The sequence below is a fragment of the Bombina bombina genome, chromosome 5 (genome assembly GCF_027579735.1).
Source record: "Bombina bombina isolate aBomBom1 chromosome 5, aBomBom1.pri, whole genome shotgun sequence".
NCBI classification, from domain to species: Eukaryota; Metazoa; Chordata; class Amphibia; order Anura; family Bombinatoridae; genus Bombina; species Bombina bombina.
Window position 1 is genome coordinate 850,497,786 of NC_069503.1, and position 23,481 is coordinate 850,521,266.

Below are 23,481 nucleotides of genomic sequence, written 5' to 3' on the forward strand. Positions count from 1 at the left end.
TATAAACACATAAATTCATACGTATAAATATAAAACATATATACGTAAGTGCAATGAAGCCCTTTGCAGTTAAGTAGATGAAAAGATGTAAAAACATATTTACGCAATATCATATTTAATAAAGTGCTATAATGTGTATTTACTGTAAATATTTCACTTTCCTATGTTCTGCACATAGCAGAATATGTTCTAAGTATTTATAAATAGATATGCCTATATGTATCTGTATATATCTACTGTATACCTATACACACAGGTATAGCTATATATATTGTACCAAAATACCATCAGATATATGCAGAAATATGTATTGATTAATAAATAGAACATTTTCTTCTATGTGAAGAACATTGGAATGTGAAACATTCATATTTTCATGTCGGGTTAGCGCACTTGAGAATATGCGATCAGGTTTGCATGCAAGTATGGTATTTTTTCCACTTTTTTGATCCATTGACTTCTATTCCAACGAGCATTTTAATATCAGGTCCTTAATGATGTTCCATACATCTCTATAGAGACAAATACATTATTATATAGTACTCAATGAAACAGTTTTATTCTATTTAGACTTTATCATTTTTTGTTTTTAAATTTGCTTTACACTTAAGATTTTGTATTTTAAGTTTTAGTGCATTCAAATGTTTTACCTGAATGAGAACAATACTTTAATACCAGGTAAAGGATAGTCTGGAAATGGTTATTTTATTTTCCCATGGTCTATGAGACCGGTGACAAAAAAGGATTTGGGCTAACCCAACAAGCAGAAAACATATTAAGATAAGGGACATTAGTTTATTCAACACTATAGAGAATCAAAAGGTTCTCAAAAACACAAAATAATTAGAGACCGAAAACATATTATACTATATTATTTTATGCATACTAGTTTCCATAAATATAATTGAAATTAAATTTACATTTAAAAAAGTCGAACTAACGAAATGTAATGGCTTATGCACTGCTCATTTATAATCAACCAGTAAACTTTGTCTTGTCTGTGATGGTCATTTAAGCTGGCTGGCATATCAATCAGTGGTAAAGATCCCTACAACTATCTATCGGCTAGATTACGAGTTTTGCGTTATGATTGAAAAAGCTTCATAACGCTGCTTTTTCACTACCGCTGCTATTACGAGTCTTGTAGATATAGCTGTACCGCACACTTTTTTGGCCGTAACTCAACGTAACTACTGCAGTTTTCAAAAAGTCCTGTTTCAATGGGACTTCCATAGCGCTGGCATTGCCCTTCAAAGAGCATTTAGCTCTTTTTCATTGCCCAAAATTCCCTAATCTAAAAATAAAACCCACTCAATAAACCCTTAAAAAACCTAACACTAACCCCCGAAGATCCACTTACAGTTTTTGAAGACCGGACATCTATCCTCATCAAGCCGGGAGAAGTCTTCATCCAAGTGGGCAGAAGTCCCCAACGAAGCTGGGAGTAATCTTTATCCAAGCGGCAAGAAGTGGTCCTCCAGACGGGCAGAAGTCTTCATCCATACCGGATGGCTGAAAAAATAGCACTCCATTACAGAACCGGAAACAGAATGTAAGAGCGCTCCAAGGAGAAACCGTAGACAAGCACCTTACGAGGATCTACATCCGATAGCTATCACAGGTAACGGAAGCAAAGGAGTCATGGACAAAAGTTTACAGAGGCCAATACTGGCACATCTGAACGGGACATGTTTTATAGAATCGAAGACAACCCTGATATATCTCCACAGTGCACTGTGAGTATCCAAATACGGAACAACAACTTAGGTAGATCTTTTTGGGCCAATTGGTCAAAGATTATCTTTGCCCAATAAGAAATAACAGCTGAACTTAGCTCTAATGGATATATATACCAAATGTACTTAACAACTTCATTACAAAATAACATTTGATGATATATTCTTTAGCAATTTAATCATCTGAAGACAGCTATATCCGATATATGACTTCAGAATTATCCATGTATTATTAGTACATATGTATCTACATTTCTGAAAGGCTACATATACTATTTTTAATTGGTCACAGAACTGATTGTTTTTAGTTTTTTTAGTTGTTTTATTTCCTAGGTTGTCTGGCCAGTACTTAGTACATATTGTATCATAGACACCAGTGTCATCAGTGGTACTAGTCATTTTATGTGCTATAATCACTCTGTGTATATTACATATTAAATTTAATAAATATTTAATCTATTATATTCTTTTACCATAGTTTTGTGTATTATTTTAGTATTTTACTCACCTCATATTATTGTGACATACTTACTCACACTTTATAAACATCAAATAGCAATACAGGTTTATAAATATTACTAGGTGTATACACACCTTTACATTCACTGGGAATATTATTTATTGGGAATCAGCATTTTGCCCCACCTTAGTCTTTTGTTTTATTCATCCAGACGGCATCTTCTATATTCATCCTTCTGACGCGGAGCGGCTCCATCTTCAAGACATCCGGCATGGAGCATCCTCTTCTTTTGATGGCTACTGAAGAATGAATGTTCCTTTAAGGGACATCATCAAAGATGGCATGCCTTGAATTCCATTTGGCTGATAGAATTCTATCGGAATTAAAGTTGAAAAAATCCTATTGGCTGATGCAATCAGCCAATAGGATTGAGCTTCAATCCTATTGGCTGATTGGATCAGCCAATAGGATTGAGCTCGCATTCTATTGGCTGTTCCAATCTGCCAATAGAATGCAAGCTCAATCCTATTGGCTGATTGGGTCAGCCAATAGGATTTTTTTCAACTTTAATTCTGATTGGCTGATAGAATTCTATCAGCCAATCGGAATTCAAGGGACGCAATTTTGGATGACGTCCCTTAAAGGGACCTTCATTCTTCAGTAGCCGTCGAAAGAAGAGGATGCTCTGCGCCGGATGTCTTGAAGATGGAGCCACTCTGAGTCGGAAGTATGAAGATAGAAGATGCCGTCTGGATGAAGACTTCTGCCCGTCTGGAGGACCACTTCTTGCCGCTTGGATGAAGACTTCTCATGGCTTTATTGAGGACATCTGCCCGCTTGGATGAAGACTTCTCCTGGCTTGATGAGGATGGATGTCCGGTCTTCAAAAACTGTAAGTGGATCTTCGGGGGTTAGTGTTAGGTTTTTTTAAGGGTTTATTGGGTGGGTTTTATTTTTAGATTAGGGACTTTGGGCAATGGAAACGAGCTAAATGCCCTTTTAAGGGCAATGCCCATCCAAATGCCCTTTTCAGAGCAATGGAGAGCTTAGGTTTATTTAGATAGGATTTTATTTGGGGGGTTGGTTGTGTGGGTGGTGGGTTTTACTGTTGGGGGTGTACGTATTTTTTTTTACAGGTACAAGTGCTGATTTTTTTGGGGCAATGCCCTGCAAAAGGCCCTATTAAGGGCCATTGTCATTATAGTGTAGGCTAGGGTTTTTTTTATTTTGGGGGGGCTTTTTTATTTTGATAGGGCTATTAGATTAGGAGTAATTCGTTTTTATTTTTGATAATTTCTTTTTTTATTTTGTGTAGTTTAGTGTTTATTTTTTTGTAATTTAGATCATTTTATTTTGTTAAATTAATTTATTTAATTTTATTGTAATGTTAGGTGTTAGTGTAACTCAGGTTAGGTTTTATTTTACAGGTAAATTTGTATTTATTTTAACTAGGTAGCTAGTAAATAGTTAATAACTATTTACTAACTAGTCTACCTAGTTAAAATAAATATAAACTTACCTGTGAAATAAAAATAAAACCTAAGATAGCTACAATGTAACTATTAGTTGTAGCTAGGTTAGGTTTTATTTTATAGGTAAGTATTTAGTTTTAAATAGGAATTATTTAAGTATTAATTGTAATTTTTATTTAGATTTATTTTAATTATGTTAAAGTTAGTGGGTGTTAGGGTTACGGTTACGTTAGGGTTAGGATTAGACTTAGGGTTAGTTTTAGGGGTTAATAATTTTAGTATAGTGGCAGCGATGTTGGGGGCAGCAGATTAGGGGTTAATAAGTGTAGGTAGGTAGCAATGACATTGGGGGCGACAGATTAGGGGTTAATAAGTGTAGGTAGGTTGTCGGTGATGTTGAGGTGGCAGATTAGGGGTTAATAACTGTATGTAGGTGATGTCAATATCGGGGGCAGCAGATTAGGGGTTAATAAATTTATGTAGATGGCGGCGACATTGGGGGCAGCAGATTAGTGGTTAATAAGTGTAGGTAAGTGGCGGCGATGTTAGGAGTGGCAGATTAGGGGTTAATAACTGTATGTAGGTGACAGCAATATCGGGGATGGCAGATTAGGGGTTAATAAATGTAATGTAGGTAGCGACGACATTGGGGGCAGCAAATTAGGGGTTAATAAGTGTAGGTAGGTGGCGGCGACATTGGGGGCGGCAGATTAGGGGTTCATAACTGTATGTAGGTGACAGCAATATCGGGGGTGGCGGATTAGGGGTTAATAAGTGTAATGTAGGTGTCGGTGATGTCAGGGGCAGCAGATTAGAGGTGTTTAGACTCAGGTTTTATGTTAGGGTGTTTGGTGTAAACATAACTTTTCTTTCCCCATAGGAATCAATGGGGCTGCGTTACGGAGCTTTACGCTTCTTTATTGCTGGTGTTAGGCTTTTTTTTAGCCGGCTCTCCCCATTGATGTTTATGGGGAAATCATGCACGAGCGCATAAAACCAGCTAAAAGCAGTGCTGGTATTTGAGTACAGTATGGAGCTCAACGCTGCCATATTGCCTGCTAACGCCGGGTTTTTGCAAACCTGTAATAGCAGCGTTATAGGGAGGTGAGCGGTGGAAATAACTTGCAAGTTAGTACCGAGCCGTTCATAACGCAAAACTTGTAATCTGGCCGTATATTTTTAAAATAAAAAAATATTTTCACATTGTTTTAAAGTGATATGGTAAATGACATGGCATTTTACTGGAAAGGGCTCAAATGCATATATATGTGTGTGTATTTGTAATTGTGTATTTATGTATGTGTATGTATGAGACTAAGGTATACTACAAACAAAATACCTCGGGAAAATAATAAAGATGAATATAAATGTTCCCACACTACTAAATAGTTTATATTCCTAAAAAATGCAATAACACAAATATATATCTGAAAGAACAAATATGCATAGACTATAGAAAATAGAACACATTCCATATACAATGCATAATCAGACCAGGATGCACATATACAAAAAAGAAAACACAAATAAACTGGGCGTCCCCAGTCATAGAGAATAAAATATAGACGTCAGACGCTGAAAAGTTTCAATAATCAGATTATGAATATTTGAAAGCAGCAAGCTGTAGGTTTGGAAACAAATGCAGCAGGGTTAAATGCAAGCGGTTAGACGTATACCAACATTGAAGCGGTGTTTGTGAAGCAGTTCATGCATTTAGCTGTGTACCAACTTATGGTTTATAACTACCTATATTATTCCTGTACAAACATAGAGAAAATAAAAAAATGATGAATGCAAATACAGAGATAAAAAGTGAACAAGATAGTCTCTTGGTATTGTTAGCAGATGTGTGCCAAAGTCCACCTGATGAGACTCAGATGAAACCAATATTTGATAGAAGGCTGCTCTCTCCTCACAAAAATATGTCAGGAATATCTAGATGGATATAAAGAACAAGAGAGGCGCATGTGTGTACCAATAACACTAATGACAAGAACAAGATATAACCCTAATCAGGGTACTCACATTTGTGAGGAACACTCAGACAGTGCTATTGGATACAGACTGGATATTTTGCAGCAACCCAGCTCACTGTTCAGTCTTGGATAACCAGAAGAAGGGGTCCCAAGAAGTCTAGATAGGCAAATAAAACAGAAGGGGCACCTGTGTGTGCCAGTAGTATAATATATTAGTATAAAGATAAAAAACCCCTATACAGGGTACTTACATTTGAGAGGAGCACAGTGCTATTAGGAACAGGCTGGGTAGTTGGCAGCAACCCAGCTTACTGGTCACATCAATAGGCCAAAGCTCTGGAACTCAGGAACAGCAAAACCCTGGTAATGAACTGCAACAATCCAGAGAAAGCAGTCTCTGCAGCTGTAAGCTCCCAGTGGGAGTGATTAGTATAAGGGGCTATATTAAAGGTTCCAAAAAATGTATGATAATGCTAAAAACAGGTTTATTAAAAAGGAAATAATAAAATACAATGGAACCCTAAGGTGGGATATGCTAGCAGCCCACCTTAGCTTAATGCGACGCGTTTCTCAGTGTATCAAAACACTGTTTCATCAGGCATAAAATACAAGCTAAAAAGTGCCTATAAATATACATGTCCTACTAATCACAAGCACAAGTGAGAAAACAATCAATGCATACACCTGGGAAACCACTCCTATAAGAGCAAATTCCCAGCAAATTAACCTTTTGTTGGAAACTGCATACATCATTATATAGAAAAAAGGGAAAGAGATAATAAAATAGAAAATAATATAATATATCTGAAGTACGTCATCCAAAATTCATGACAACCAAATTAAATTGAACTATTGACCCCCTAAATAAAAATATATACAGGTAGCCCTCAGTTTACGCCGGGGTTAGGTTCCAGAAGGAATGGTTGTAAATCAAAACTGTTGTAAATTGAAACCCAGTTTATAATGTAAGTCAAAGGGAAGTGAGGGAGTTAGATTCTAGGTTCCTCTAAAAATTGACATAAGTAATACCTAATACATTATTTTTAAAGCTTTGAAATGAAGACTTTTAATGCTAAACAGCATTATAACCCTAATTAAATAATCACACAACAGACTGCATCATCATCAAACTAAGTTTAATGAACAAAAACATTTTTTTACTTGCATTTTTCTGCAAACAGTTCTCTGCATTGTTAGCATGTTAGATAATATTGGGTCTGTACCTATTCTATGCATTTCAATCTGGACTGATTAAGCAGTTAGGCACCCTCACCTCAAGCAGCGGGACAAGAAGATTATAGGAAAGTGGCTGCTAGATCTTGCTGCTTTGAAAGCTGCTCGAAAGCTAATGTCTGTTCTGTGTACACAGATTAATTTCAGACCTGCTAAGCTTGCATAATTTTGCTGCAACACAAGCGGACAGCTCTACCTACTGGCTATTTTAATTAGTGCACTGCTTTTCAATGCTTTTCAATAGCAGTCACATGACCGAAAAAAAGGTTGTTATTCTGAAATGGCGCAAATTGAACCGGCGTAAACCGAGGGCCACCTGTATATATATATATATATATTTATTTTTTTTTCTTCTGTCATCCGTGACACAAATTCTTTATTAAACAGTGACGTTTTGGGACCAACAGCATCCCCTACGCTTTATTGCTGGTGTTAGGCTTTTTTTTAGCCGGCTCTCCCCATTGATGTTTATGGGGAAATCGTGCATGATCAAAACATCCAGCCTGTTTCCAATAGTACTGTCTGAGTGCTCTTTGCAAATGTGAGTACCCTAATTAGGGCTCTTTGAAAATTATAATTTGGTTTCTACTAGTACACACAGGAGCCTCTCTTATTTCTTTCATCTTCCAGATTCTTTGATATCCACATGTGAGGAGAGTGCAGCATTACTGTATCATCGCCATCAGATCAAAACAACAATTGTCTTCCCCTATCCTTGGTTGAACTACACAGATCTTATTGGACTTTGTTGCTTGTAAATGGGTTTGTCCATATATAGCATTGGAATATTATATGTATATGTATATTGTACCAAGAATTTTGGGTGTTAATACTACTACTGGCACTCACATATAACTGTTTTTGTGTGTGTGTATAGTGTGCATGCACATTGGTGTGTGTATACTTGTGCATGTGTGTATATATATATATATATATATATATATATATATATATATATATATGTATATATATACATATATAATACATTTTTCACATATATGTGTGTGTATATGTGTTGGAGATGTTTTTGTGTTGATGTGTAGAGCTTACACACTCATTTATCATTGTCCCAATACACTTATTATAGCGCCCCCTATTTAGAGCTAGTTTATATTAGTCTTGTCAACAATCAGCTGAGGAGCTTTAAATGTGCATCCTAAATCTTGAAGTGTGATACTCTGGTACTTATATTAAAGTATTTGTTTAACTCGTAGTTGATATTATATAATGTGTAAACAGACTTGTACACTGTTTTTACTAAAAGTCTATTGGCTAGATTTAGAGTTCTGCGGCCAAAGGGGTGCGTTAGCTACGCGTGCTTTTTTCCCCCCGCACCTTTTAAATACCGCTGGTATTTAGAGTTCACAGAATGGCTGCGTTAGGCTCCAAAAAAGGGAGCGTAGAGCATATTTACCGCCACTGCAACTCTAACTGATCGGAACAGCCAATAGAATGCAAGCTCAATCTGATTGGCTGATTGGATCAGCCAATCGGATTGAACTTGAATCTGATTGGCTGATTCCATCAGCCAAGCAGAATATTCCTACCTTAATTCCGATTGGCTGATAGAACCCTATCAGCCAATCGGAATTCGAGGGACGCCATCTTGGATGACGTCATTTAAAGGAACCGTCATTCGGCGAGTAGGCGTCGCTTGAAGAGGTTGGATCCGCGTCGGCTGGGAAGAAGATGGCTCCGCTCCAGAAGAAAGAAGATTGAAGATGCGGCTTGATAGAAGACTTCATCCCGATGATGGACTTCCGACTTCAGCCCGATGATGGAGTTCTTCAGCCGCCACCGCTGAACCCGGTGAGGTGAAGACAAGGTAGGGAGATCTTCAGGGGCTTAGTGTTAGGTTTATTTAAGGGGGGTTTGGGTTAGATTAGAGGTATGTGGGTGGTGGGTTGTAATGTTGGGGGGGGATATTGTATGTTTTTATTTACAGGCAAAAGAGCTGAATTATTTGGGGCATGCCCCGCCAATGGCCCTTTTCAGGGCTGGTAAGGTAAAAGAGCTTTGAACTTTTTTAATTTAGAATAGGGTAGGGCATTTTTTTATTTTGGAGGTCTTTGCTATTTTATTAGGGGGCTTAGAGTTGGTGTAATTAGTTTAAAATTGCTGTAATATTTTTCTAATGTTTGTAAATATTTTTTTATTTTTGTAACTTAGTTCTTTTTTATTTTTTGTACTTTAGTTAGTTTATTTAATTGTAGTTATTTGTAGGTATTGTATTTAATTAATTTATTGATAGTGTAGTGTTAGGTTTAATTGTAGATAATTGTAGGTATTTTATTTAATTAATTTATTGATAGTGTAGTGTTAGGTTTAATTGTAGATAATTGTAGGTATTTTATTTAATTAATTTATTGATAGTGTAGTGTTAGGTTTAATTGTAACTTAGGTTAGGATTTATTTTACTGGCAATTTGGTAATTATTTTAACTAGGTAGCTATTAAATAGTTATTAACTATTTAATAGCTATTGTACCTGGTTAAAATAAATACAAAGTTGCCTGTAAAATAAATATTAATCCTAAAATAGCTACAATATAATTTTATTTTAGGTTTATTTTACAGGTAAGTATTTAGTTTTAAATAGGATTAATTTATTTAATAAGAGTTAATTTATTTTGTTAGATAAAAATTATATTTAACTTAGGGGGGTGTTAGGGTTAGACTTAGCTTTAGGGGTTAAAAAATTTATTAGAATAGCGGTGAGCTCCGGTCGGCAGATTAGGGGTTAATGTTTGAAGTTAGGTGTCAGCGATGTTAGGGAGGGCAGATTAGGGGTTAATACTATTTATTATAGGGTTATTGAGGCGGAAGTGAGGCGGATTAGGGGTTAATACATTTATTATAGTAGCGGTGCGGTTCGGTCGGCAGATTAGGGGTTAATAAGTGTAGGTAAGGTAGCGGCGACGTTGGGGGGGGCAGATTAGGGGTTAATAAATATCTTTCACACATCACTCCTTCAAAGGTATCTTGCGTGTTGTTATACACTTAAGAGCAGATACTTTGGTAGCGGAAATTTCAGTTACCTTCTAAAGCCGCTCCGATAAAGGACCAATCAGGAGGCCGATCCAGGACAGCGCCCATAAAGGTGACGTCACCCCGCTACGGCGGTAACTTTGAACACAGAGACTTCAGAACACACACAGTGTGGGGGTAAGCCTGCGGTTGATCGCTAACTGAGAGTATGAACTTTGGAATTTACTCCTGATATCTTTCCAACTTGAACTGTGATTAGTTCCATTGGTCCACAATAACGGATCTTCCTCTATATATATTTTTATGTGGTGGCAACCTGAGTTTTATTTTTATTTTTAACGGAGACGTCCGTTAGTTTTATGCATTTATACAATTTTTAAGAGAATTGTCTAATATCATTCTTTTATGTTTTATGAAGTATATTAAATTGGCATAGTCCCTTTTTAAATGTAAGATTTGGTTTCTTTTTTCAACCTCAGTATCTTATACATATTAAGAACACTAGTGTACTGTTTAAAGGGATACCCTTTGTAACTTGAAATATTAAGTATTTCGTTTTCTACTGTGTATACACACCATTAATGAATGGCACTTTGAATTCATTTAGATTTTGGTTTTGATAGCACTTTATTACTTGCAGGATACACCTGGTTTTATTATATTCACGTTTAGAGTTATGTCACCTTTAGCTTTTTAGCGCTCCTGTTTTCTGTTATTTCATAGTACTATTTTCTGGCCTATATTAGGGACCTTTAGGTCTTTTCAGGAGTTTGGTGTATCACCCTGCGCTCATATTAAAACTTTATGTTAATAAATATTATGTAGGTGTCGGCGATGTTAGGGGCAGCAGATTAGGGGTACAAAGGGATAATGTAGCTGGCGGCGGTGTGCGGTCGGCAGATTAGGGGTTAATAAGTGTAGGTAAGGTAGCGGCGACATTGGGCGGGGCAGATTAGGGGTTAATAAATATTATGTAGGTGTTGGCGATGTTAGGGGCAGCAGATTAGGGGTACATAGGGATAATGTAGCTGGCGGCAGTGTACGGAGCGGCAGATTAGGGGTTAAAAAATTTTAATAGAGTGGCGGCGGTGTGGGGGGCCTCGGTTTAGGGGTACATAGGTAGTTTATGGGTGTTAGTGTACTTTAGAGCACAGTAGTTAAGAGCTTTATAAACCGGCGTTAGCCCAGAAAGCTCTTAACTCCTGTTTTTTTTCTGCGGCTGGAGTTTTGTCGTTAGATTTCTAACGCTTACTTCAGCCACGACTCTAAATACCGGCGTTAGAAAGATCCCATTGAAAAGATAGGATACGCAAATGGCGTAGGGGGATCTGCGGTATGGAAAAGTCGCGGCTGCAAAGTGAGCGTTAGACCCTTTCCTGACTGACTCCAAATACCAGAGGGCGGTAAAAACCAGCGTTAGGAGCCTCTAACGCTGGTTTTGACGGCTACCGCCCAACTCTAAATCTAGCCGTTTGTTTTGTTTGTCCCTATAAATTATAGATTTTCCTACAGAAGCAAATGGTAATCAAGAGAAAAGCAGAAAGAGAACTTTGGTTTTCATTTTTTAGATTTTTTAGAAAGTTATGCACTCCGTGAGAGTGTGGAGACGTGTGGAGACTTGACATATCACCGTGGGTGTGTGAAGGGGTGGTAATGTGGCCAATCATAGGACATAAGAAAGAAAAAAAAGAAAAAAGGGATGAGAAGTTACACCCCTTAGTGAAAACAGCTAACTGATTGGAGCCCATATCGTCGTGATGTGGAGATATGTTAGCGCTGTCAAAACTAGGAGAGGGGATCGGATAACAGCAGTGATCAGTACTAGATAAAAATCAAAATCATGTTAGTGTATTGATATATTACTTTATAATGTAAAGTGATAATGTGACTATTACTAGTAACTATTTGTGACAATAGTGTCACCTATGTTATTAATGGTAGTGAAAACTACTCTAAACGTGCTACTTTAGCGGTGCATCGCTGTATTTACTCAGTGCAAGTTATAACATCCAAGTGAAATATATAACACCAACATGTCAGGCAAAAATAAAAAAAATAAAAAAACAGAATCACTGAGTTGGAAAAAGTATTTTGTTGAACCACCTTTGCTTTTATGAGTCTGTTGGGATTAGTCTGTTCGGATATGTCTCTATTAACTTTGCACATCTAGACTGTGCAATTTTTGCCCACTCTTCTTTGCAGAACAACTTTATCCCGGAGATCTTTTGACAGTGCCTTGCCACCCATAGTTGATTGTTTACTTCAGTTGCACTACCAGGGACTGAGATTCTCCAGGAAAGCTCTTTTCATGCTGAGCTAATCAATATGCCCACATCAGATCACAGAAGGTCAAATGGCTTTGTGTGTGCTGTTGAGAACATGATTAGCTACACCTGATTGAGTTTACAAGTCATTTTTGAAGGGGTGATCCTTTTTCCAACTCAGTGATTCTGTTTTTGAATTGTCTTTATTTTTGCCTGACATGTTGGTGTTATATCTTTAACTTGGATGTTATAAATTGCATTGAGTAAATACAACTGGAAAAACAAAAACTGTGTCTGTCTTTATTTCAGGCTACAAAGCAATAAAATGTTATTATTTTCAAGGGGATTGATTCTTATCAATACCCGCTGTATGGCCAGATTATGAGTTGAGCGCAAAATATCGCTTATATGAAAACTATATTTGCGCTTTACTGAGTAATATGAGGGCACGCAAATGTGCGCTGGTATTATGAGTGAGGTGCAATGCGAACGTGACCTCGTGTTCGCATTGCATGGAAGCATTATGCTCACGAGAGCACGCTTCCATAGGCTCCAATTGGAGCCTCATTCTCATGCCCTGAGACAAGGGGGTTAGTCGCACAGCAATGTCAGCAAATTGTAAATATATATGTATATAACTATATACATATATATATATTTATGTGTTAATATGTGTATATACACATATTAAAAACATAAATAGATATCTATATAAGCATATACATATATATTTACACAGAACACACAGTTCCCATAAACCACAATGTAAAGGCACTTTTTAGTGCCGTTTTTTTCTAGCACCCCACACAAGCCAACTTTAAAACCCATAACTGCTTTTTTGCAGTTATTTTATTAACAAATAAAGATGCTACTATCACTTGATTTTGGGGACATTCGGTGGACATTTATAAAATTAACCAGAGATCTGGGCCTCGATCCAATATGCAGCGTCGCCCGCAAAATCCGGCGACGCCAAATTTTGCGCTGGTTTGGTATCACATATACGGCGTAACATAGAAGTTACGCTCGTATATTTCTGCCTTCGGCCGTAGTTTCTTGGCCCATAGACAGGTATACCAAACCAGCGCAGTTTGGTATCCAATATACAGCGTAAGGACTTACGTGGCGAAAATGGAGAAATCCTAGTCCATTTTCATCTCGCCACAAATTGCAGGCGTAGTAAGCCTTACGCTGTCTATTGGAGCCCTGTAACTCCCTAAACTAGCTGCAAAATAAACCCTAACACCTAACGCATGCGCAATGTCTATCTACCTGTCAACCGCGATCCCCCGCCGCAATCCCTAATAAAGTGTTTAACCCCTAAACCGCCGCTCCCGGACCCCGCCGCCACCTACATTAAATGTATAACCCCCTAATGTGAGCCCCTACACCGCCGCCATCTACATTACCTACCCCCTAATGTGAGCCCCTACAACGCCGCTATCTACATTACCTACCCCCTAATGTGAGCCCCTACACCACCGCCATCTACATTACCTACCCCCTAATGTGAGCTCCTACCCCGCCGCCAGCTATATTAAAATTATTAACCCCTAATCTAATCCCCCTACCCCGCCGCCACCTATATTAAAATTATTAACCCCTAATTTAATCCCCCTACCCCGCAGCCAGCTATATTAAATACATTAACCCCTAATCTAATCCCCCTACACCGCCGCCAGCTATATTAAATGTATTAACCCCTAATCTAATCCCCCTACACCGCCGCCACCTATATTAAATTAATTAACCCCTAAAATACTAAAATATCCCTACCACTAAACCTAAATCTAACTCTACAAAAAGCCCTGAAAAGGGCTTTTTGCGTGGCATTGCCCCAAAGTAAACAGCTCTATTGCCAGCCCTTAAAAGGGCTTTTTGCGGGCCATTGCCCTAAAGTAATCAGCTCTTTTACCAGCCCTTAAAAGGGCTTTTTGCGGGGCATTGTCACAAAGTAATCAGGTCTTTTGTCTCTAATCTAAATCCCCCTACACCGCCGCCACCTATAATAAATGTATTACCCCCTAATCTAATCCCCCTACACCGCCGCCACCTATATTAAATACATTAACCCCTAATCTAATCCCCCCTACACCGCCGCCACCTATATTAACTATATTAACCCTAATTATATTAGGGTTAATATAGTTAATATAGTTATTATATTATATATATATTAACTATATTAACCCTAATTATATTAGGGTTAATATAGTTAATATAGTTATTATATTATATATATTAACTATATTAACCCTAATTATATTAGGGTTAATATAGTTAATATAGTTATTATATATGTATTAAGTATAATAACCCATTCTAACTCTAACACCCCTAACTAAATTTTTATTAAAAAAAATCTAAGTAATATTAATATTATTAATTAAAATATTCCTATTTAAATCTAAATACTTACCTATAAAATAAACCCTAAGATAGCTACAATATAATTAATAATTACATTGTAGCTATTTTAGGGTTTATATTTATTTTACAGGTAACTTGGTATTTATGTTAACTAGGTACAATAGCTATTAAATAGTTAATAACTGTTTAATAGCTACCTAGTCAAAATAATTACCAATTTACCTGTAAAATAAATCCTAACCTAAGTTACAAATACACCTACACTATCAATAAATTAAATAAACTACAAATATCTAAACTAAAATACAATTAAATACACTAAACTAAATTACAAAAGAAACCAAACACTAAATTACAAAAATAAAAAAAGATTACATGAATTTTAAGCTAATTACACCTATTCTAAGCCCCCTAATAAAATAATAAAGCCCCCCAAAATGAAAAAATGCCCTACCCTATTCTAAATTAAAAATTAACCAGCTCTTTTACCAGCCCCCAGGCTTTTTGCTGGGCATGCCCCAAAGTAATCAGCTCTTTTGCCTGTAAAAAAAAACACAATACCACCCCCCAACATTACAACCCACCGACAGAATGTGAGCTCAATCTGATTGGCTGATTGGATCATCCAATCGGATTGAACTTGAATCTGAGTGGCTGATTGAATCAGCCAATCAGATTTTCTTACCTTAATTCCGATTGGCTGATAGAATCCTATCAGCCAATCAGAATATGAGGGACGCCATCTTGGATGACATCATTTAAAGGAAACTTCATTCGTCTTTCAGTCGTCGGGCCAGCTGGATGTTCCGCATTGGATGTCCAAAGAAAGAAGATTGAAGATGCCGCTTGGAGGAAGACTTCGCCCTGATGGAGGACCTCTTCTTTGCCGCTTGGATGAAGACATCGCCGGGATGGAAGACCTCTTCTTTGCCGCTTGGATGAAGACATCGCCGGGATGGAGGACCACATCTGGATGAAGAGTTCGGCCCGGCTGGGTCAAGATGGCTCAAGGTAGGGAGATCTTCTGGGGGTTAGTGTTAATTCTTTTAAGTTTTTTAAGGGGGGTTTGGGTGGGTTTAGAGTAGGGGTATGTGGGTGGTGGGTTGTAATGTTGGGGGGTGGTATTGTGGTTTTTTTTTTACAGGCAAAAGAGCTGATTACTTTGGGGCATGCCCCGCAAAAAAACCCTTTTAAGGGCTGGTAAAAGAGCTGGTTAATTTTATATTTAGAATAGGGTAGGGCATTTTTTTATTTTGGGGGGCTTTATTATTTTATTAGGGGGCTTAGAATAGGTGTAATTAGCTTAAAATTCTTGTAATCTTTTTTTATTTTTTGTAATTTAGTGTTTTTTTGTTGTAATTTAGTTTAGTGTATTTAATTGTATTTTAGTTTAGATATTTGTAGTTTATTTAATTTATTGATAGTGTAGGTGTATTTCGTAACTTAGGTTAGGATTTATTTTACAGGTAAATTGGTAATTATTTTAACTAGGTAGCTATTAAATAGTTATTAACTATTTAATAGCTATTGTACCTAATTAAAATAAATACCAAGTTACCTGTAAAATAAATATAAACCCTAAAATAGCTACAATGTAATTATTAATTATATTGTAGCTATCTTAGGGTTTATTTTATAGGTAAGTATTTAGATTTAAATAGGAATATTTTAATTAATAATATTAATATTAATTAGATTTATTTTAATAAGAATTTAGTTAGGGGTGTTAGAGTTAGATAGGGTTATTATACTTAATATATATATAATATAATAACTATATTAACTATATTAACCCTAATATAATTAGGGTTAATATAGTTAATATATATATAATATAATAACTATATTAACTATATTAACCCTAAAATAATTAGGGTTAATATAGTTAATATAGGTGGCGGCGGTGTAGGGGGATTAGATTAGGGGTTAATGTATTTAATATAGTTGGTGGCGGTGTAGGGGGATTAGATTAGGTGGTAACACATTTATTATAGGTGGCGGCGGTGTAGGGGGATTTAGATTAGAGGCAAAAGAACTGATTACTTTGTGACAATGCCCTGCAAAAAGCCCTTTAAAGGGCTGGTAAAAGAGCTGGTTACTTTAGGGCAATGGCCCACAAAAAGTCCTTTTAAGGGCTGGCAATAGAGCTGTTTACTTTGGGGCAATGCCTCGCAAAAAGCCCTTTTCAGGGCTATTTGTAGGGTTAGACTTAGGTTTAGTGGTAGGGATATTTTAGTATTTTAGGGGTTAATTAATTTAATATAGGTGGCGGCGGTGTAGGGGGATTAGATTAGGGGTAAATGTATTTAATATAGCTGGCGGCGGTGTAGGGGTATTAAATTAGCGGTTAATAATTTTAATATAGCTGCCGGCGGGATAGGGGGATTTGATTAGGGGTTAATAATTTTAATATAGCTGGCGGCGGGGTAGGAGCTTACATTAGGGGGTAGGTAATGTAGGTGGCGGCGGTGTAAGGAGCTCACTTTAGGGGGTAGGTAATGTAGGTGGCGGCGGTGTAAGGGGCTCACATTAGGGGGTAGGTAATGTAGGTGGCGGCGGTGTAAGGGGCTCACATAAGGGGGTAGGTAATTTAGGTGGCGGTGGAGTAAGGGGCTCACATTAGGGGGTAGGCAATGTAGGTGGCGGCGAGTAAGGGGCTCACATTAGGGAGTAGGTAATGTAGGTGGCGGCGGAGTAAGGGGCTCACATTAGGGGGTAGTTAATGTAGGTGGCGGCGGGGTCCGGGAGCGGCGGTTTAGGGGTTAATAACTTTATTAGGTGCGGCGGGGTCCGGGAGCGGTGGTTTAGGGGTTAATGCATTTATTATTAGGAGAGTGAGGGGGGATAGCGGATAGAGGGGTATACGTGTTGGGCTATGTTTGGGAGGCGTGTTGTTTGGAATAGCTCGAGTTGCGAGCTGAAACTATGGGTGGCGCAGGTTTCCACGCTTGCACCGAAACCTGCGCCGCATATCGGATCGCGCCCCTGATCTCTGGATAATTTAATAAGGGCTAATTGCTACCACAAGCTTGCGGAAACAATAACCAGCCACTTGTAATGGTTGGTTATTTATTGCTCACCAGAAAATAGACAAATTTGCCTGTTTGCAGGTGCGTGATAAATTAGCGCTCCACTTGTAATATAGCCCTTAACCAGCCAGCTAAGAAGTACAAATTGCCTTAATTGAAAAATCCCCTATTAACAGCTAAGTTAAGATTTAGTAATTATAAATATTTCCCTTGATTCAAAACAACATTTCTTGTTTTTATTATATGCATATAGCACAATATTCTTGTGTCTTTCCTCAATTTACTATAACATAATGTGCTCTGTCATGTAAGAAAACCTTTCTTTTTCTTATAAAATTCTTTAATAATGAAATGATCACATTCTCTCAATTTTTCTACAAATATTATTTAATTTTGATATATGATATTCAGAAATCGTATCAAAGTCGCTTTGCACTAATTTACTAAGCAGGGCAATGAAATTACTGTGTGTACTTGATAATAGAGGGGTCTGAAAAAGACTACATTAACATATATCACTATGATTCTCAATTTCAAAATATTTTATATCTTTGAACAATAAGGGGCCAATTTATTAATGTCTGGCGAACATGATGCGCTGTAGCGGATCATGTCCGCCAGACATCGCTGAATGCCAACAGCATACGTTGTTGGCATTTCACCAGAACTGCTTGTGCAATGCCAGATTCATGGCCAATCGGATGCTAGCAAGGGGTGTCAATGAACCCGATTGTACACGATTGCGCAGATTTATGTCCGCAGCCTCAGAGGAGGTGTGCGAGTTAAGGAGCAGCGGTCTTAAGATGCTTCTTAACTCCTGTTTCTGGTGAGCCTGAACAGATGCATTAGGGCTGATTGACTTCTTGATAACTTGGCCCCTAAATCATCATTATCAGATAGGTCTAATCCTTCTATACCACTTTTCTTTCTTTTGTTTAAAAGAAACAAGTCAGCATGTTTGTAGAAGAAAATACATTAGAAATATTATATATTATATATTATTATATATTATATTATTATTATTTATCTCTTAGTTATTTTGCCTGTTTTGTTTTTGGTTTCAAAAGATTTTATTAATGTAAATAACAATATAAAAATTTGTAAGATTACAAAACATAGAATTACATTATTATATACATTCTCAAAGGGTCATGAGGTAAGATTATAGATAATTTATGTCAGATTCTAAGCAACATTGTCCCATGATGGTGATCTTGAACAAGTTCTTAGATCACTACTGGCAGAGATTAGAGCACTCCATGCATTAGGGAAAACTATAAATGTTAAACATCATAGTATTGCTTACATAGACGACTTAACTCAACTGTAGATCTACAGGTTCCATAATCTCTGATTGTAAATATTACCAGACAACCAGTGTAGTTAAATCTAAACATTAAGAATAGTCATGACAGTGAGATGTGTACACCAGATAGAGAATAAGGTACCTGACAAGTACTGTACAAGGCCAGCTCTCACAGCCTTGCTTTCATGAAATTGTTCCAGGTGGGGTGCCAGGAAAGAGGGGGGAGAGGGGGAAGGGGGACAGTAATGTGGGATAGGACAGAGAGGTCACTTTTTCAGGGCTCTCACAGGTAATGGAGGGCATAATTTAGGTACTATCAACCCTTTCAAAGGATTCTAGATACTGGAACCAGGGTTCCCAAATATCTCAGTACAGATCCTCCTTATCCAGATTCACAGAAACTCCTTTCCATTTTTGAGAAATACGTTATTGTCTCCATTACAGCCGAAATCTCCGGGGGTGCAGACTGCTGCCATGCTCTTGCTATATAGAGTTTCAAAGCGAGAAAAATATGGTCAATTTAGATTGGGATTTTAAAGTTTTAGAAGGGAAAATGCAAAATAGAGCAATTTCAGGTCTCCACAGTAGGATGAGCGCTATTTCTTCACACATTTGGAAGAACCGTCTCTATCATGGTTCAAGAACTGGGCAACTCCACTAAATATGAAGGTCAGAACCCTTCTCTCCGCAGTCTCACCAGCAGAGGGAAGGCAGGTCTGTTAACATCTGTGTTAATCTAGCTGAAGTATAGTACCATCTTAGGAGAATTTTCATGTAAGATTCAATAGAGTTTGCGCATTGTAGAGTTTTTTGTGTGATGGCAGGCTGAAGATCTGTATCTGTAATGTAGTGTTTAATTCGTATTCCCATGCTCTAAGTTGCCAAATCCTCTCAGATTTACAGGAGGTTAGAATCGTTGAGTAACGCCATGAAAGGGTTTTTGGGAGCTTGGTTGCGGTTTTCCAGGATTTTTCCCAGTTAGTCAGCAGGCGAAAGTTATCTCTAGGTAATCTCCAGGAAAGAAGTAGGTTATATAATCTTGTGTATTCAAAAAGGAACCATGGGGGGGGGGGGGTTTCTGGGACCAAAGAGTCTGTGTTGCCTGGTAAGGACAACACATTAGGGACATATTAGTGTGAGACTGTTTTTAGGTTCCACTGCCTCCATTGGGTGCTATGAGTGTCAGATAGACCAGCTAAGAGTCCTTGAATCAAATGGCCGGGGAAGGATGTGGCACTACTTCTGAGTGGTGTCTCAGCGACTGCCATATTTGTAAGTTACCAAGGAGGACAGCATTTTTGATCTTCATGTATTCTAGACGATATGTCGGGATCCATGGAAGATTAGCCAAATCAATCCCTGCTGGTAGGCCTGCACATTCAATATCTTTCCACTTCTCTGCCTGGAAGATTCTGAAAGAATGTTTAATACCTTCCTAGTGTTATCGAGGGCCCTCTCTACCAAACTTAAACCCCACTTGATCTGCATGAATGAGACCAGGAAGAAGCAGACGTAGGCGATTCGCCCAGAGTTTGGCATATAATTTAGCGTCCAAGTTTATCAGGGATATGGGTCTATAGCTACTGCCTTGAGTAGGGTCCTTGCCTGGTTTCAGAATAGTAAGGATGGTGGCTTGTAAGAATTCCTTCCTTAGCGATCCTTTCTCCCGTGCTTCTTAAAAAACTTTCAGAAGGATCAAACTTAACTCAGTACGAAAGATCTTGTAGAAGGCTTCTGGATAGCCATCTGGGCCCAGGGCTTTATTATTGTGCATATGCTTGATGACTGTGTAAAGGGCATTAACAACTCCTCTTTTGCCGAATCTGGGAGAGACGGGAGTTTTTAGTTATCTTGCCTGTATTTAATATTTTTTTAAATGGTAATACTTTTTAAAAACGGGGTTGGGCAATATGTAAGCATTTTCAGATCTTGACATTTCAGCTCTTTGTTAGACCAATATTTGACTATGTTGTACCATACATACTCTGATGTAAAAGTCTAGTAAGTAACAAGCATAAAAATAATGCTAAAGTAGAATATATTCTAGTGTTAGGTTTAATTACTGGATACAATAAAATATAAAAACTTGTTTTTCTTTATACAACTTAAGGTTTAGTGATAGTAAACTTGACATGTTTTAAAACAAGACCTTCCTTTCAGTTTCTAGTTTATTTATATCCTTCTGGAGATATGGGGGCCGATTTATCAAATGGTGGGCGGACATCGCTAAATGCCGACAGTATTCGCTCTCGGCATTTAACATTACACAAGCATTTCTGATCGGGATGATCGCTGTTTTTTAACTTATGTTTCCGGCGACTCGGAAACATCGGTCGGAGAAAGCAGCATCTGCTGCTTATTAAATCTCCCCCATGGTCTCCAGAACTGTACAAAGTATTCCAGATGTGGTCTACCTAGTGATCTGTAAAGCAGGACTTTGCAGTTGTAGTGGAAAAAGGACTAGGAGAGATGTAAAGGTTAAAAACACATTTCATTCCATACTAGTGTAAAAAAGTCATACAGGCACAGCAAACAAACACAGCTGACGCGTTTCCCGCCTCACAGGCAGTTCATCAGAGCTGAAAAAAGAGTGTTACTATCAGCTGTTAAAGGGACACTGTACCCAAAAAAATTCTTTTGTAATTCAGAAAGAGCATGCAATTTTAAGCAACTTTCTAATTTACTCCTATTATCAATTTTTCTTCGTTCTCTTGCTATCATTATTTGAAAAAGAAGGCAGCTAAGCTTTTTTTGGTTTCAGTACTCTGTAAAGCACTTTTTTATTGGTGGATGAATTTATCCACCAATCAGCAAGGACAACCCAGGTTGTTCACCAAAAATGGGCCGGCATCTAAACTTACATTCTTGCATTTCAAATAAAGATACCAAGAGAAAGAAGAAAATTTGATAATAGAAGTAAATTAGAAAGTTGCTTAAAATTTCATGCTCAATCTGAATCACAAAATAATTTTTTTGGGTACAGTGTCCCTTTAAATCTCAGGTAACAAGAAAATCTAGCCTATCGTCGTTCAATAGCTAAACTGAGGATTTAACCTCTTAATCACCATACCCTCACAACAGCTAACTATCTAATATTAACACGCCAGCAAAAGAAATACACTGCGATCCTCCAAAGTGAGTATAAGTATTTTAATATCCATAGATTAAAACATCTTAATTGGCAACAGGGTTATTAAGATCAAGAAAATAGGCAGAACATTCTCAGGAACTGGTCTGTCCTACATGTTTCGGTCAATTCCTTAATCATGAACATGACCTGTTATCCCTCCTTCCTGCCTCTTAAACCTGAAGGTAATTTCCTATTGGTTCCTCAGTCTATTATGATTAACCCCTTATAGTTCAGCTGTTAGTTGCTTTTGTATATGCTCTATCCCTATTAATTAATGTTAAAAAAATTTTAAAGAAATTTTATTAAAGCTGCTGTAAGTACATTCCCTCAAATTTCCATATATGTATATTATCTCAGTTATCTTCAAATTTTAATGGCTGATGTCATTAAGCCCATTTGTAGGGTACATTTATCCCATAACAATTGTTTATTAATTATAGCTCAATTGACCCTTATAACATAAAAGGAATATACTTATCTGACATCAAATTCTTATACCTCAGCACTATATATGTGTATATTTTATTTAATGGGTAGGCTATTACTGCTATGCTGACTTATAAGGGGACCCTAAGATTTTAAAGAGGACTTCTATCTCTTCCAGAAGTTTATCACATCCCCCTCTATATTGAAGCCTTGCGGCCTTCTTGTCTTCATTTTGAAGATCCAAAATGCTTCATGTAGCATCAGGCGTGCTGCTCTATCTCCCCCTCTAGGGGGATTTCGTACACATTCTATCACCTGCCATGAGAGCGAAGTAACATCGCCCCCATGCACAGAGATAAAATGTTGTGAGAGGCCTGAGCTATCTTTATCATGAGAGATGTCATTTAGATGCTCTCTGATCCTGGAGCGAACCTCTCTTGTTGTGCACCCTATGTACTGCCCATTACATTGGGAGCAATCTACCAAGTATACAACAAAGGGGGTTCTACAATTTGTGCAATTTGCCAAATTGAATACCTGTTTTGTTGTTGCTGAATGAAACATAGTCGTCACTCTGCTATGCTGACAAGCTATACATTTAGAGAAGTGGCATTTAAAATGCCCTTTTACACTTAGCCAACTGCTGTTGGCTCTCTCTCTGTCCTTTAGTACACTTGGTGCCACTAAGTTACCTATTGTGCATGCTCTCTTAGACACAAAGTTGCACCCTTTGGACACATAGTCCTTCAAACTGTCTTCAGCTGTAAGTATTGGTAGATGTTTGCTGACTATACTGGTAATCTCCTTAAACTGCGGACTGTAGGTAGTAACCAAAGTAGGCCTATTTAAATCATAGCCATTCCTTGTCCTGTTGTTACCCCTCAATATCTCACTTCTACTCATCCTAGTCACCTCCAAATGTGCTCTGTTGATGACTTTGCGCGAGTAACCTCTCTCAGAGAGGAGACACTTCAGTGTCTCACTCTCCTTTGCAAAATCTTCTTCCAAGGAGCAGTTCCGCTTGATCCTCATGAACTGCCCCTTGGCGACCCCTAACCCCGTATGTCGGGGATGGTTACTCCTAGCATGAAG